This window comes from Elephantulus edwardii, unplaced genomic scaffold (genome assembly GCF_000299155.1).
Source record: "Elephantulus edwardii isolate Elephantulus edwardi_28Jun2011 unplaced genomic scaffold, EleEdw1.0 scaffold00195, whole genome shotgun sequence".
Taxonomy (NCBI): Eukaryota; Metazoa; Chordata; class Mammalia; order Macroscelidea; family Macroscelididae; genus Elephantulus; species Elephantulus edwardii.
This window is the reverse complement of record NW_006399945.1, coordinates 4,168,300-4,186,446: the sequence shown is the minus strand read 5'-3', so window position 1 is coordinate 4,186,446 and position 18,147 is coordinate 4,168,300. Positions and strand designations below refer to the sequence as shown.

The following is an 18,147-nucleotide window of genomic DNA, read 5'->3' as shown; positions in this document are numbered from 1 at the left end:
ATGATAAAGTATGTTCCTCATACTTCCTTAGCCTATTTGCTAGATACTAGAAGGCCACCGCATACAAATGCACAAATGGAAAACTGTCACTCATCGAATCAAATGGTGAGCTACTAATGAAGCAGTAAGATAGTCTTCCTGACTTGAAAATTAAAGAGCTCCAGGTAAAAATACGTTATTTTCCACATGTGTTATCGTTGTATTTTGTGCAAAGCCCCAAGGCAACGGTTGCTTCTGGCTTTATGAATTATCAGAGATGGCCTGTGTGGCTGACTTATCACAGGTCTTTTGTTCTTCTTTCCTGAGAAATCTTTAGCTTCTTTGGGAGGAGGCATATGAATTGGTTTCCATGGAATTGGATTATAAAATGCTGGTTCTGGGTAAGAATTTCCACTGTAGAACCCTGTAAGCTTTCCATTGGCATAACCATAGCTCTTTGCAGCTGGAAGAGGTTTATTTTTCGCATTTTCCAACCATTCCTTAATTTTTTTTTCCTGCTATTTCCTTTTTTTCTTGTAACTCAGCTTGCCTTTGCTTTTCTTTTTCCCTTTTCTTTCTTCTTCTTTTCACATTCTTCAGCATTTTTTTTTTTCTTCAGCCATTCCTGGTAGTTTTTTCTGCTTTCTCTTGCAAATGTTCTTTCTCTTGTTCCTTTGCTGCTTTTTCTTCCATTTCTTTACTAATTTTTTTTGTTCCCTTTCTTTTCTTTTCTGTTCATTCTTTTTCTGAACCCATTCCTTGAGCTTTTCTTCAGCAATCATTTTTTTTCTCGTTCTTCCATTTATTTTTTTTTTTTCTGTTTTCTAGTTGTTGATTTATTTCCTTTAGTGCTTTCTGTTGCAGTCGGTCACGTTCTTCTTTTTCTTTGCCAACAAACCACACTTCCCACGGTGTCAGGCTACTTTCTGGTAAGCATACTTGTTTGTGATCTTTTGGAGTATCTTCTGATTTAACCTCACTGGCGCAGCCCTGTAATTCCATTTTTTTCAGGCCCGCCTCCTTGGCCTCTGCGTCCACGCCTTCTGCCTCATCGTCACTGTCATCTTCGCCAAAGGGGACGCTCTGGTGGCTGAGGGGAGACAACAGCGACATGGTGGAATTGCTGTAGCTCCGTGACAGCGACGGCGAGCCCACGGACTCCACTCCCTGACCCTGGGCGTCCGCCGTGAGGAGCGCTAAGGAGTCGGAGGAATGCCGAGCCCTGGTGCTGCCGCCCCCAGAAAACCTGCTGTGAGACGGGGAGAAGCAGCACCCGCCGGCCTCATGGCCCACATCTCGCCCGCCAAGTTCAAACCAGCGGGGCCCTAGTTCATTAATTCTTGAGACGTTGTTTTTTGCCAATTCCTTCAGAGCAACTTGAACTTCCTCCTTCATTACCATTATCTCTTGGTTTTATATTATTTCATGGAGTCCTTCTGTATCAGACTATTACTTTTGGTGCAGTGCCTCTGTACTCCATTCACGTTCTTTAGCTGTTTCCTGGGTCATTCAATATTCTGCCCATAACAACTGCAAGTATTGAGTTCAACTCAAGGCTTGAACTGTTCTTCAGGTCCTTCATCTTAGGCAATGCTGAGTGAGATTGTCTCTTCCTTTTTTCTGACTCCAGCTCTTTCCACATTTCATGATAATATTTTACTTTGTCTTCCTGAGCTGCCCTTTGAAATCTTCTGTTCAGTTTGTTGATTTCCTGATTTCTTTCCTTTGCTTTGGCTTTTCAGCACTCTAGTGCATTATCCAGAGACTCTTCTGACACCCATCTCTGTTGTGTCTTACTCATTTTTCATTGTAAAAACCTTTTGCATACTTCATGGGTGATTTTTTTTTCCTTTAATATATCCTCCCACAGCTTGTCTGATCTTAGTTCATTAGTGTTCAAAGCCTCAAATCTTGCGATGGTTTTTAAACTCAAGTAGTATAGACTCAAGGTCAAATTTTGGTTCTTGTGGGTTTGTTTTCATTTTCTGTAGCTTCAACTTGAACTTGAAAATGAGTAGTTAATAATCTGTTCTGCAATCAGCACCTGGCTTAGTTTTCACAGCTGATATTGAGCTTCTCCAAGGACTTCCGTAGATGTAATCAATCAGATTCCATTTACAGTCTTGGAAACTAAACAGAGGGTCATCAGTATGTTGATTCCAATTGAAAGGCAATGAGAAAGAGAGAAAATGGTAAGAGACTAGTATAAAAAAATCTTTAAAAAGTTCCTATAAATAAACAATAAGAAGTCAGAACCCCTAAAAGAAAAATAGTAAGTATCTATGAACAGTTCATTCACAGCTGGGAATCCCACAAAGTCAATGAGCACAGAAGATACGCTAAAATTCATTATAAATGGTTGATGTGAATCATCAAATTGGAACCAAACTGTAAATTGCATGAGAGGAGATTGCCCATCTTCCTTCTGTGAAGAAGCTAGTCAATTCAAACTATGTGTCTTTGAGTTGGCAGCAAACTCCTTACCACTAAGCCACCAAGCTCCCTCATTAGGAGATGTTGTTGCTTGTTGTTGTGTACCATTTTAAGTCAGAACCAACCCATAGCTGACCCTCCTGCAGGTTTTCAGAGACAGTAATTCACACAGGAAGATAATGTCCATCCTTCTACCTCAGAATAGCTGGTACTGAACCATGTGCCTTTGGGATCACAGCACAGTTTCTTACCACTAGGCCATCAGTTAGAGAAGTACGAATTAAACAGCAAGGCATTATCACCTAACACCTCTCAGACTGGCAAATCGGAAGGCTGGCTAGTGCCAGTTGTTGGCAGGGATATGGGGATATGAAAGTTCTTGTGTAGTGCTAGAATGGTGTAGCTAGGTGTCACCATTTTGGGAAGCATTCTGGAAGTACTTAGATTAAACATTCAGATACTCTTTCGTACTGGAAATGCTGCTCTTGGATATATATAGCAGAGGAATTCTCACATAGATCCCAAAGGGACCCATCTGGGGCTGTTTATTACAGCAATGATTGTGGTAGGGGGAGAGTGAGAAGCAATCTAATCATCCTTTTCTGGGGGAAAGGGATAGACTAAATGGAGTGGATGTATGCCATGGAATACTCGGCGGTCGTTAGACAATAAACTAGAATTACACACTCAACGTGAAAAGATGTTACAAACATATTGCTGAAATCAAAACAAAAAAGGGAACAACCCAGTTTCATTGACGTGCATTTAAAACTCTTGCACTCTACACGACAATACAAAGTCTACAGCAACTCAAAGAAAAATGAAAGAATGCATGCGAAGTGCATTACAAAGATCTCCTAAAAGAGGAGAAGAGAAGGGAATGGGAATAAAATGGGATTTAAAAAAACAGAACATAGCAACAACAAAGGGCCTTGCCAGAATAAATGAGACGGAAATGCTCCAAACTACAAACAAATACACTAAATCCTCTGCACTTAGAATAATAGAAAAAAGCAAAGCAAAACACTCAAGGGGGGAAAAGGATGGGGGATGTTAGGGAATTGAATTGTGTCTACCTGGCACGTGTCCTGAATATCCAGTGAGGGTGTCACCTCTTGGCCTGCTGAAAGGCAACAAAGGAATTTGTACAGGCTCATCATTTCTCACCCTTCTCCAATGTTCTACTTTCAGTGAAGAACTGTTTAAACTTTGACTGGGACCAGTGTGCATTTAGCTTGGGGGAAGAGGAGGTAGACAGTGTCCAGAACACATGTGGATAGTTACTGACAAAAGCATTATGGGCAGTTGAGCACCTAATAATATCTAACCACATACATCATCCAGGTAAAAGAACAATTCCACCACATCCCCCTCTTCCTTCCTACTCCCACCATCTTCTCTCCCAGGATAGCTGAAGAAATGCCTTATCACACAGATGCCCTCTCATCTCTGTTATGCATATGTTCAAAATGGTTAAGTAACTTGAGTAGTTTGTCTTGAGTCACTCACTCAAACTCATTGCCATTGAGTCAGAAGTGACTCATAGCTGACTTTTCCAATGGTTGCTTGCTGAAACTGAAGAGGACCTGAAACACTTGCTGCAGAGAGTCAAGGACTGCAGCTTCCAATATAGATTGAGGCTCAATGTCAAGAAGACAAAGATTCTCACCACTGGACCAATTGGCAGCGTCAGGACGGATGGTGAAGAGACTGAGATTGTTCACAGTTTTAGTTTGCTTAGCTCCACAGTCAACACTCTCGGCACAAGTAGCCAGGAAATTAAAAGACATATTGCCACGGGCAAGTCTGCTATTAGGGACCTCTCCAAAGTACTGAAGGACAATAGTATCTCTCTGGAGACTAAGGTGCGCCTGATATAAGCCATGGTCTTTGCAATCACTTGTTATGCATCAGGGTTGGACAATGACTAAGGAGGATAGAAGAATTGATGCCTTTGAGCTGTGGTGCTAAAGAAGAGTATTGAGGATACCATGGACTGCTAGGAAAACAAACCGTTTCATTCTGGAAAGGGTTAAACCGGGCGGATCCTTGGAGGCAAGGATTCTGAGGCTCTGTCTAACATACTTTGGACATGTTGTGAGGAGGGACCGGTCCTTGGAGAGGGACATCATGCTTGGGAGGGTGGAGGGACAGCGCAGGAGGGGAAGGCCCTCTATGAGGTGGATTGATTCGGTGACTGGGGTAATCGGGATGGGTGTATCGGAGATGGTGTGATTGGCACAGGACAGAGCAGAGTTTAGGGCTGTTGTCCATAAGGTCGCTATGAGTCACAAGCACATAACAACACATAACATACCATAGAGTTGTGCACCATAGACCCAAATCTCACCCTCTGGTGGGTTTTTCCGAGGCAATCAATTGCATAAAAGGAGATTGTCCACCTTTTCCTGACAGAGCATCTGGTGTATTTGAACCTCATGCCATTGGGATTGAAGTGAAACTTCTTACCACCAGGCCACAGATATAAATTACATGGGTCATCAGTAGTGCTTGTAGTTCAGTTTTGACTGAATATCTTGGTATTTCAGTACTGTTTCCTTCTGCCACAACATGCCATTTAGTTGGCTGTACCTCATAACAACCCTACAACCAACAACCTAGTCTGGCCCTGTGCCATCTTCACAGTCTTTGCTGTGTTTATGTCTATTCCTGTGCCAATCCATCCTTTTGAAGGTTTTCCCCTTTTATTGCTGATCCTCTACTTTTAAAAAACATGGTATCTTTCCCCGGGGATTGAACCCCTCTTAGTAATAAGCCCAAAGTACATGAGACCAAGTCTTGCCATCTTACCACCCCCACTTCTAAGGAATATTCTGGTTATAGGTCTTCTGAGAGTAATCTGTTTGTACTTTTGGCAGCCTGTGGGATGCTCAATATTCTTCATCACCAACACCACAATAGAGAGGTATCAAGTCTCCATTTGTTTTTAGTATAAACTCCTTAAATCCTCCTCCAAATTTATGTTAGTTGGCTGTCTCTGGAGCTCCTGTTTTGTTGTCATTTAATTGTCAGGGACCATCCAGTTGACTCCTTACTCCTAGGAACCCTGGGAACACATATCTGCACCTTGCCTTATCTTGCACCAGCCTCACACCTCTGCCCTGCACAAGGCTATTTTTAGTCATGTGCCAGTCCATCTTGTCATGGGTCTTTCTTCCTTTCTGTAACCCCCATGTTCTTCAGGATACATTTTTCCAAGGACTGGCACCTCCTAATAACATGTCCACTCTTGCCTCTAGGGAGCTCCCAGGTTTTCATTTCCTCCAAGACAGATGCGTTTTATCTTTGCCTTTCATGGGATAATCAGTACTCATCCCCAGCACTACCATTAAAAGGCACTGATTATTTCTCTGTCATCTTTATCCATTGTCCAACTTTCAGATGCACAGGAAGCAACTGAAAATGCCATCACTCTGACCAGGTACGGCTTCATCTTTAAATTGGTTTTGTTTCTCTTTAGCACTTTGGAGAGGTCCTTTACAGCAGATTTCTCCAGTGAAGATATCTTTTGATTTCTTAACTGTTGTTACTATGAGTATTCCCCCTCCAGTATTTTTAAATTGAGATTTTAATGAAAGCTTATAAAGAACTTGGATTTCCATTCATTCATTTTTGCACATTTTCCTCCATGCCCTCTCCCCCAGTTCACTTTCCTCTTTGGGAAAAAAAAAACAAAAAAAGCAAAACAAAACCTCTTTCATAGTTGTACAATCCCCCTCCTTGATGCCAGTCCACTTTAATATGCAGCTCTTATTCCAGACTATTGTAATGCAAACAATATCTGATCATATATTCCTTATAAACAGTTCCATTCTTCATCTGTTAAGATGCAATGTGCATTATTTATCCCCTCTTTCCTTAGTTTCCCCCGAACCCCGATGTCAGTCCTGTTTTATAATAGAAGCATTATGCAGTATTTTTCATTTTGTGACTGAGATTTTTCACTCAGAATAATGTCCTCCAGGGTCGCCCTTTTTTCCTTAATTTTTCATGAGTGCCTTGTTTTTCGGTTATTCTAGGTTTTGACTGTAGATCCAAGTAAGAAATTGAAGACAACTTCAACCTTTGCTCTATCTATAATGTTGTCGTCATCGGTTCAGTTGTGAGGAGCTTTGCTTTCTTGATGTTGAGATGAAAACCCATTTTGAAGACTGTTGATTTTGATCTTCTACAGCAAGTGCTTCAAGTTCTTGTCACTTTCTGAAAGCAGATAGCATAATCTGCATACTGCAGGTTTATTAGTGAATCTTCCTCCAATCTTGATGCCATGTCCATCTTCATTTATTCCAGTTTCCTGAATTATTCAGCATTGAACCTGCAGAAACTTCAGAAGGCTTTTACCTCACTATATTGTAGTTTTCTATTCATCAGGATTGGAGGAATATTCATCAACAACCTGCATTATGCAGAAGACACAACCTTGCTTGCTGAAACTGAGGAGGACTTAAGGCATTTGTTGCAAAAGGTCAAGGATTGTAGTCTTCAACATGGATTAAAGCTTAACATCAAGAAAACAAAGATCCTCACCCTGGGGCCTATTGGCAGCTTCATGATAGATGGAGAAGAAATTGAGAATATGGATAGCTTCAGCTTACTTGGTTCCGTAATCAACACTCTTGACACCAATAGTCAAGAAATCAAAAGGTGAATTGCACTGGGAAAGTTGACTGTCAGGGACCTCTCTAGAATACTGAAGAGCAACAATGTCAGTCTGGAGACTAAGGTGTGCCTGATCCAGGCCATGATCTTCTCAATTACTTGCTATGCATCAGAGAGACAGACAATGACGAAGGGTGACAGTAGTGTGTTGAACATAGTAGAATGTTGGACTCCCAGGAGAACAAACAGGTTTGTCCTGGAGAGAGTGAAACCAGTTGGCTTCCTGGAGGCAAGGTTTAAGGCTCTGTCTCACATACTTTGTACACATGGCCAGGAGGGACCAGTCCTTGGAGAGGGACATCATGCTTGGAAAGGTGGAGAGACAGCACAGAGGAGAAAGACCTAGGAAGAGACTGATTGGCTTAATGACTGGAGCAATAGGATTAGGTCTGTCAGAGATGGTGAGATTGATGTAGGGTAGGACAGCTTTCAGAGCTAAAGTACATAGGATTGTTATGAATCACAGGTGATTCTATGGCATATAACAATAACAAAAACAATAACATTCAGTTGCACATGTCTCCATCAAAGTCTAAGCTCGTTCCTTTCCATGTGTAGTCATTGCCTCATCTTATTCTGACTTGTATATGATATTAAAAACAACAGATACCCAATGATCCCTTTTTTCCATAACAAGCTGTTATCAAAGAGACACGGAAGGCTTGGTGTTCACGTTCCTCCAGCTACTCGACCTCTCCATCAATAGCTTCTTGATCTGAGACCTGGTCCAGTTTGGGCCAATCAGAAACTTGACCGGAGAGACACAGCTGTGAGAGACAATGAAGATGAGTTCCCTTGATGGCAGTGCCATCGAGGGTAGATCTGCAAATTCTGCTGCTTGGCATAAACAAAGCTGTGCATCCCTGCCTATTCCAAAGCTTAATTATTATTTATCATTGTTTCTAGTATTATATCTTCCTGAATCTGGTAAAGGCCAACCTGCTAAAATGAAGAACCCCAAAGTCAATGGCTCTGATAATGTAGAATTTTATATCTTCTAAAATGAAGGTCCAATAAATAGATAAGTTGGGTGAAGAGAAAGGCAGTAGATAAGGAGTTGATCAGACATTATAATTAGTTACATTAATTGACTATAATGAATGTTATACAAGAAAATGCATTCGAATGACTGAATGAATGAAAACCGAATCTGATTAGGAAACTTTCACTCAAATGAATTAATAGAAATAAAGATCTGTGGGCAGCAATATTCTGTGCAGTCAATTAAAGATTGTAGCTGAGAGGAAAGCAGCCATCCTCCACACAGCACTCTCAAGGGCACTCCAGATGAAGCTATGCAAAGTCATCCTGCAAAGGCTCAGTGGCCGGTCTGGAAATGACACCTGAAATTTCTGCTGATGTTCTACTACTAAGAACTTACAAATGGGACCACACACAGAGCGGGGGGGGGGGGGGGGCTAGCCAGCTAGAACTCCACTTCAAGCTGGTGCTATCAAAGGAAACGGACTTCAGCCATTGATAGCTATTAGAAGTTACTGCTCACTCCTCCACCCAATAAATTTCCAAGAGTTCCATTGCATTGTCTCTAGTCAAAGCCATTTAATTGACACAATAGAGTTCTATAACCTAAATGAGTGAAGAGCTCATTAGTGAATCCTTTAAAATGTCTCTATTGTTTGGGGTCAGGCAATTCTGTGTCTAGGGAAGAAGGTGCATGGAGAACAACAGAGACCAATCTTAATCCTTCTAGGGACACTAAAGGACAGAGTTCTTTATGGTCTCATACAATCAAGGAAGGCCTGGGACTCAATGAGGCCTCACTCGTGGAAAGGCCACTTTTGGATTCCAAGACCCAGGCACAAAGGTAGATAGTTGCCTGCCCAGCGAAAGGGGATTCGGTGTCAAGTCTTACCAAGATGCTCAATTCCTGGGTACAACATAAACCCTGGCTCCTGGGGCATATCCACTAACATTGACCCCACAGGAATGACCAGTGTTAGTTAGCTGAGGCCTTAGTTTAAGAGCCACCTCCTGAGGAAAGTACCCAAATGGGTTCTAGAAGGAGGTCAGTCCTGAGCACACACAACACCTAATGTTCCACAGGTACAGGGAGCCCAGCAGCTGCCTTGCTGCTTTTAAAGTGCAATCTAACCAGTCATTTGAGGAGCTCAAAAGCTGGTTGTTTCCCAAATTCAATTGAGCCCTCAGAGGTACGTCCAGCCTGTGTGCACTGAGAGACAAATCTCCGCTGATCACACTCCCACAGGGGACTGGAGGGCACTTGTCTCACCAGGCAGGGCCATCTCCACCAGCTCCACCCTCCACTCCCCACCCGTCTAATCATCTCTCTTAGAAGTACACGTAGGCTCCCGCCTCTAACAAAGGGAGAGAGCCAAGGGGTGTACTGGAGTTGTTGAGGGGAAGAGGGATCTTTGTGTTACATGCAAGAAAACGAGAAAGGCAAGTTCATTTGGCCAAAGGATGGTGAGCCAGTGCACAAGCGAGGGAGTGTTTGAAGGTGCGTCATTGCTTTTACACAGATGATTCTGAGAACCACCCTGTGAGGTAAGCAAGCCAGGTCTCTTCATTCCGCTGAAAGAACAAGGAAACTGAGGCCCAGACGGTTGACCTCTGAATGCCAAGTCAGGTCACCTCACGTCTAGAAATAAGGATTATTCGCACGTGTATGCCAGGCCTTCCAATTTACCTTCCTGTGATCTGATTACACCTGAGAGCACTGACAACAACCTGATGAGGGAGAATGTTATAACCATTCCGATTTGCCAGATGAAGAAATAGGCTCACAAATACAGGGCTGAAGGTTGGCCACCCACTGTGACATGAAATTTCATAACAGAACAACATTTTCATACTGAATGGTCTCAAAAAGGTGACCTAATTTTTTCACCTGCCTCAAAGCAGAATCTAAACCATTGCAGGGATGCAAGGAAATGATTTCATCTTCTCCTTTGGTTGTTCCCGAAAGGCCTTTGTAGACGGTAACTCTTAATTGCAGGTTCCTTTCTTTTTTATACAGACACAACAATTAAACCATAACATACCCACCTAGAGTTACTGCAGTCCATGGCAAAAGACCTCAGATTGGCCTGAATAACATTGTTACTGTCACCTTAGCAATTTAGAGACATTTTTCACACTGACATTAGGAAAATTTTTCTATCTCTAAATTAATTTAAAGTAATAGATTAATAACTTGCCTAGATGAAATGCTTTCTCCTGGCTGCAGATGAGCTCACTAAGAGGCCTTGCTCTTCCTTCACAAATTGTGACACATATCCGTGGTCCTACTGCGCAGGTGCTAGTGTTCTCAAAGGACTATGAGAAAACACCAGAGTGGCAATCCATTCAATTTCACTTAAAAGCAATCAAGACCTACTGTCTCAAAACTAGGCAATCCCTTAAGAGGCCCTCTATAAAATAAAGGCCCTATCCCAAAGGATACTAGCTTGTGTTGGATTCTCGTCAAGCATCCAAAGCAGGAAAGCAGTTTCACTCTTGTGTAAAAAATAACCCCCAAACAACAAAAAGCATGCTGGGTGTTGTCAGGGTCATTTTGTCTCAAGGCTTAGAGTAGAATGGAGAACTGTAGGCTTTCTTGGCTTGAATCTTTACAGACGTAGACAGCCAGGCCTTTCTTCTGGGGCCCAGCTGAAAGAGTTCAAACCACTAATCTTTGCATTAGTTGTTGTTAGGTGCCATAGAGCTGGAACTGGCTCATAGCTGACCCTTCAGTGGGCTTTCAGAGGCTCGAAGTCACAAGGACAGAGATGATTCATCTTTCTTCCACAGAGCAACTGGTAGATTTGAACCACCTGCCTTTGGGTTGTCAGTGCAACTCCTTAACTGCTAGGCCCCCAAATCTCCTATTTGGATTAATAGTTAAGGGTAAAGCATCTGTGCACCCCAGAGGCCTCTATATTAGACAGTGAATTAGAAATCTCCTGAAAATACTATCAGCCCAAGAAGCTAGATATTTCTTTGGTTCTGACAATTATTCGTTTCATTTGCCCTGAAACGGCTCTGGTTTGTTTTCTGTTGATGAATGGGATCAGGGCTTTATCTCTGTGGGCTTTCTCACCCTGTCTGCCTCCTGCCCTGCTTTCTGCCAGGCTTCCAGGATCCTCCTCACTCACATGAGCTGTAAAATCTAATTGCTCTTTGTCAAACGTCTATATTGCTTCTCCATATGACTTGTTAATAGTGCTCTGAAGTATTTCTGTGGCAAAACAAAAAAACCATCCTCATTTTAAAAATGCTGCTAGCGAGGATGTAACACTGTCAACACTTGCTAGTAATAACACTCCAACTGCCTTTTGCATTTTAAGTTTTACTATTTTTGACTGACGCAGCAAAGATGCCATTCAGGCAGGGAGTCAAGTATAGCTCTTTGTGCCAAACTCATTCTCTGTCCCCTGAATGGCCCGTGGTGATGACAGTAAATGTGTTGTGTTGAGAAGATTGCCGCAGCTGGGTAATTTGCTGGCGAAACTTTGCTGGAGAATTGAATACAATAGAAAAGCAATGTTTTGGTCATTCTACTGTTAGAAATTGAGCAGAACTTGCAGACAGAAGCACAAAGTCTGTGTAGACATCAAGTAAGAGAGATTCGCAGACCTGGCACCTTTTCGTGAACAATCAGTGGACCATCCTACTGTTGATGATGCCAAACCCAGAACGCGTGCATGACTTTCCTTAAGGTTTCTCTTAAAATACACCATTGGGAAGGGAAAAGGTATCGTGTTAGGGAGAACACTCACTTTCAACTTTGTTTACTATCAAGTCTGGGTTTTCTTCTCTTATTGATCATCTATGGGAATGTAGGGAAATTTCTTAACCAAATTCCAATGGCTATTTTAAAAAATTAACAATTTTTCAGGGAGCTCTGGTGGCCTAGTGGCAAGAAGCTGCACTGTAATCCCAGAGATATGCGGTTCGGACCCACCAGATGCTCTGTGCTGGAGAAGGAGGGGCAATCTCCTCCGCTACACACACAAAAAAAATAATCACAAATTTTTAAAAATTAACAATTTTTCAAGTGAAAGCTTACAGGACAAAATTGTTTCCATTCAATCATTCATATCCATTTTGTTTTATGACATTCCCACATCACCCTCTGTCCACTATTTTGAGTATGGTTTTCACCTATCCTTCTACCCTAACCCTTCATAACTTCTGCGTAAATGCTTCCCTGGGGAATAGCATGCCTTTCTGATCATGAGCGGTTGACTATCCCAAGGAGTGGTTATCTCTCTGGTGTTATTAGTTCACCTTACAGGTGTGACTGTTGTTTGGCTGAAGCTGAGACACAAGAGTGAGTCTAGTGTTAGGCTATAAGGGTAACTAAAGGTTATAACTCTCAGGAATTCCACCAGTCTCTATGATATCACCAGTCTGGGCATTTTATCCTTTTTAAATTTTGTTCTTTTTTATTCTTCTTCTTTTCTTGCACTCTGTCCTTTTTGCTGGGATCCTTGGTAGAGCAGTCAGCAGTGGTAGGCAAGCACCATCTCCTTCTGGCCTCAAGGTCATGGAGGTTCACGTGGTCCAATGGTTGTTTCTATGTACCTTGGATTTTCTTCCTTCTTCTTTGTTCTGGGGAGGGAGAGACCAATAGCACCTTGGCTGGCCACTTGTTAGGTTTAAGACCCTGGTCACTACTCACCAAAGTCGGATGTAGAACATTGTGTTTGTAGACTGTGTTATGCCAATTGATTTCTTCGACATGTCCAAAACTATGCTCCTGAAGCCCTGGGATCCGTAACTCATTACCTCAGGGCTTTAATTAAGAAGCTTACATAACTTTGTTCCCAGTTGGCAAGCTCTGTGACATGCATAAAGATATTTCAGTATACACAAATAAGCATGCAGAAATATCATCTGCCAAACCTATGTGGTCATGGGTGTAGTCCTTCTCACCTGTGCATATCTGTTCATTTTGCCTGTCTTCATATCTATCCATTTGTAAATTATAGTTTATTGTTGATGGTAATGTAGAATTGTATATAGCATAATGCTTACGTTTTTTAATTCTATCTCTTGTGTACCTCTCAATATCCTCCTTTTCTCTAGTGATATAATAGTGATGCTCACCCCCTTATTGTATATACTTTTCCTTTCGTACAACCTGGAATTTATCTATTTTTAAACCAAGGACTCTTTAAAGGTCAGAACAAAGCCAGGACTAGCAAAATCTAGAGGCAAGAAACCTGAAATATTACATGTATTTTGTATTGAGGTCTTTAAATATTTTGTACAGTATTGAACCTTATAGACACTAGAGAAACATATAATTTAATGGAAATCTATAAAGTTTTTTTTCCAAGAGAGGAATACTTTATGGCCTTCAGACACCCTTTAAGCCAGAGCCAAACTTACCACCCTGTAGCTCAACGTTTCCGGCCGAAAACGTTCCGTCAGATTTATAAGGTGAACAGTAACACAGGGGAGGTATGTACTCCTAGAACAGCCAACCCTCTAAGATCAAAAGTGAAAATGTGCCCAGGGATAAAGCTAAAAAGGCAGGAGGGGCTAGGAAAGGATAACCAGAAGTGACAGATTCAGGGAGAAAATGGGAAGAATCCTGTTGTATTGTTGAGGACTGCAGACAATGCCACAAATCAAAACGTCTACAAACGGTTGAACTGGAAGGCATTTAGCTCTAAAAACTTTCACCCAAGTGACAATAAAAAGTCTCTTCTAAGGTTTTTTATTAAACAAATACTTTTGCATTGTGAATAAATACTTTGAAAAGAATGATTGGCAAATTTATAACCATGTTGGATTTTATCCAAGTGGGTGACCCATAGGCATCTTTGGCTTATACCTTGCCAGTAACAGGCATCTGGATACCAGACAAAAGGCCTGGACAGTAGGTCAAACGGCTTCCTGTCAAGTGCTAGCTCTGTCTCCCTCACAAGCTGTGCAGTCTTGAAAGAGTCTTTTTCTCTCTCTTGACCCCATTTGTCTCCTCCATAAAAAACATGGCTGGGCTACATGTGATGTAGAGGTCTATAGTTTTAAACTTCAAGTCATAGGTTGTGCACTGTACTAGGCACTCTTGGTGGTGGTCTAGTTATCTCCCCTTGGATCCTTTTCACCTCTTCTTTACTCTCTGCATCTATTGGCCTGCCATTGGGACTCTTCCTGAGAGCTCTTTGGCTACTATAGCCAGTTTGTCCACAGGCAAAGAGAACTCAAAGTGCTTGGGAATTTTCACTTCTCTCCAGAATGGGTAAGCAGCTCTCCAGTGGCTTATTTGGGTCTTCAAAAGCCCAGCTCCTTTGCCTGATGCAGGACAAACTCTGAGGAGTAGTTCTCACACTAGAGTTCCACTGCAGAACGGGGTGATGTTGGCACTCCACTTCCCTCTCTTGCTTTCCCTCTCCTTTTCCTGCTTCTCCCCAGACTGGTTTTTTTTTTTCTGTTTGTTTTGTTTTTTTAGTAACTCATTTAAACACAGAAACTGGATAGGCTGGCTTCTGAAACGTCTGTCTTAAAATGAACAGTTAAGCAGAGCAGGGTCCCTGGGTGGTACACACAGTATACCCAGCTGCTAATAGAAAGGCTGGCAATTCAAGCCTACTCTGGTGCCTCCTAAAAAAGGTGTGGTGATCTACATCCCAAAACTCATGATCTGAAAACTCTACAGAACAAAGTTCTATTCTGACACACTTGCCATGAGTAAGAATCAATTGGAGGTCAACCAGTTAAATGTTTTTGATGTTGTTGTTTTTGTTAGCTGCCATCAAATCAATTCTGACTCATAACAACACTATGAACAACAGATTTGAATGTTTCCCTGTGCTACACCATCCTCACACTGTCATGCTCAAGCCCATACTGTGTAAGTAAGTAAGTACATTGAGTGGAACTCGGTGTGAGAACTACTGCTCAGTTTGTCTGTATCAGGCAAAGGAGTTGGGCCTGCTATTAGAGAACAACTACATAGTAGTAACTGTGTTAACCCACCTCACTGAGGGCCTTCCTCTCTTTTTTGGGCCCTCTCCCATTCCTAGCAAGCCTCTCTCCAATTATTGTTTCCTCCTATAAACATGTTCAAAGCAAGTGAGACAAACGTTCACCACCCTTGTCTCTAAGGAGTTCCTGGTTGCAGTTCATTCAAGATAGATTTGTTCGTTGTTTTGGCAGTCCATCGAATACCAACTCTATTCTGAATTATAGCAACCCTACGTCCAACAGAACAAAGCGCTATTTTATCCTGTGTCTTCCTCACTATCTGGTTAAATAGACAGACTAACATTAATAATAGCAGAGTTTTCTGCTCCTGAGGTGATACGTTATTTAAAATCGAAGATATTTATACTTGTAATAAGTAGATACATAAAACCACATCATCAAAGAGCGCCTGAATCTCCATGATGTATGCATGATGGGTGTTCTTCTGAGGAACCTCATCCAGTTAATACTTGCACTTTAGAAAGTGATCCTAAAAACACCTCTGTGAGCATTTCTGAGAAGATGGCACACAAGCCTGGTCTGGCCCATGATTCCACATGGGGACAGTGCAGTGGCGTGACTTCTCTGGTGAGGGACTAAGGACAGTGACCTTTATTCCTCACCAGGCGTGCTACCCCAGAGGTCAACAGTCATGGGATGAAGTTTGCTGATGAGCTGCTGTTAAAGCATGGATGGGCTCAAAGCAAGGCCTGGGCTGGAAGGAGCTTAGTCCTAGCTAGGCCATCAGGGTGACAATGAAGCAGGTTACTCCTGGGGTAGGACATGACCCTGCCAAGGAGGTCACAAACCACTGGTGCAATGAGCTCTTCAACAAAACTGCAGCCAGCCTGTTAATGGAAACTAGGCAGGACGGAATACTGAGAAGTGCCTCTCTGAGGAGATATCCCGTCATGATCGTCTTGAGGCCAGCTTGTTAGGTTGGAAGTTTATGAAGAGTGCCACATTGATTCTGGTGGGGATAAACCAGAGGAGGAATTGGGAAATTGCAGAGATGATGACAATCAATGACCCGAGTCCTCAAAGATTCTGACTGATGAGATATTGCTCTAAGCCTGCAAGGGGCGAATAGCACACAAGGCAGCTCATCATGAGATCACAGTGAAGGCCAAACTCGCTCAGCCGGAGGTCCAGGAACAGATTCTCCTGGCTCATCTCAAAGGCCACAACCCAGGACTCCTCAAATACAGTGTGACACCAAGCCTCTAAGAAAAATGAAAAAGAAATGGGGACAAGATTTTATAGCAACAAAAAGGAATGGGGGACTGACCAGAGTCTGAGGAAAAGCAAGAAGAAAAGAAAACATCAAGGAGAAAAAGTCTGAGGTGAGAGGAAGGAAACTGGAGAGAATGAGAAGGAAGAGACTGCAGAGACAAGTGGGCTTGGAGAACTGAAGAGCAGAGAACAAACTAGTCAACCTCTCAGGAAAAGAAAGAAGAAGAAGAGGCTGCAGCAGGAAGAGAAAGGGATCGTGGATAAAGAAGAAGATTGTACAGAGGCTGTAGGGAGTGTCAGGACCGAGAAGGTGGAGAAGAGAACGGACCCAGTGGGGGCAAGAGGACGAGGCGGCAGCATGTGGAGGAGGATCACCATTTGAACACAGAAGATGAAGAAGGTGAGGTGACTTCTGCAGAGGGAAGCAGCAAGCAAAGCATGCAGTGATCCAGAGAGCAGGAGAAACAAGAAACTGCAGCGGAATCAAGAGGAGGAGGAGGTCCTGGATGTGAGGGATATAGATGAGAAGACTGCAGGTGGCAGGACTGGAGAACTAGAGAGCAGAACACACACTGGCCCAGCAGCAGAGAGTAGAAGAAGCAGTCTCCAGAGGAAGAAGGAGCCAGAGTCAACACTGGCCAGAAAACCAAAAAGAAGAAACACAAGAGAGACTAAAGGCTTGGCCAAAGTGGTGTCCACTGATTTCTTTTTAGGAATTAGAACCACAGAAACATGAGTCAGTTCAGGTCTTCAGCACACCTTTCAGTGGGTGAACGTCTCTACTGAGGCAAGGGAGGTAGAACCATGCCTGAGTTGAGGGAGCAGGTAGGTGTGGTTTTCTTTGCAGCTTCAAGATCACCAACTCATGAGCTTACAGGAGCCAGGCAGCTAATGGCAAAACCAAAATATTATGAAATGTGCAAAAGGTTGGAGTTAGAAAATCAAAAGAAAGGAAGCATACCCTTGGAATTTCTCGAGCTGAAAGAACTGAAGAACAAATTCTAGCTTCGAGATGCAATAGTGAAGAACTCTAGGGGCAAAATCTTGAATAATGCAGGAAGCATTAAAAGAAGATGAAAGGAATACACAGCCACAGTTAAAAAAAAAACTAAAACAAAGGATCTGTCAACAGTAAAGCATTTCAGGAAGTAGTATTTACTCAAGAACCAATGGTAATGAAGGTCATTGTTCAAGCTACAGCAAAAGCACTGGCAAAAATAAGGTCCAAAAAACAGATGGAATACCAGCTGAGGTGTTTCAACAGACAGACACAGGAATTCCTAGAGAATGAATGTCCTGTCAATCTCTCTTGCCTCTTGTTTCTCTCAGAGAGATATCACCATAGCCTTAATTTTCTCAGGCTCCAGCCACCCACGAACTAATTTCTAGAGAGGAGGAAAACAGAAACCCTTTGAAGGGGCATCTCTGCCTTAGTTCCAGCTAAATGCCAAGACAGAGACTTTCTATTTTGTTAGATCCTTTTATTTTTTAAAAAAAGAGGCTGGGGAATATAAGACTTACTTAGATGTTCTGATTTTTCCATGAAAACACAAAATTAAAAACAAAACAAAACAAAAAAAGCCCCACACATATCTGTGTGCCTTGAACTTGATAATGGTAAGAAACAGATGTGTTAGAGCTGAAGTTCGAAGCTAAGAGAGGGCAGAGACTGCAGGGGAATATGAATCCCCAAGTCCCCCGTTCAACGTTCCTGGGGGGAATAAAATATTTCTTAATCAAATGCATGTCATGAGAGCTGTTGCATATCCAATTCCTTTTCCTTCCTGCCCTGCCCTCTTCCCTCATTCCTTCTCCTAATTTCTTCTTCCATGTGCTGCTACCTGGTTTTGAATCCACAAAAGACTTTGTGGGAGAAAGATGAGT

The 18,147-nt window shown here is 42.4% G+C and overlaps 2 pseudogenes; one reads left to right on the top strand and one right to left on the bottom strand.

Moving 5' to 3' along the window:
• Positions 1-191: 191 nt before the first annotated feature.
• On the bottom strand, positions 192-12,798 carry LOC102844820 (annotated as a pseudogene).
• Positions 12,799-15,669: 2,871 nt separating this feature from the next.
• On the top strand, positions 15,670-16,938 carry LOC102844407 (annotated as a pseudogene).
• Positions 16,939-18,147: the final 1,209 nt, after the last annotated feature.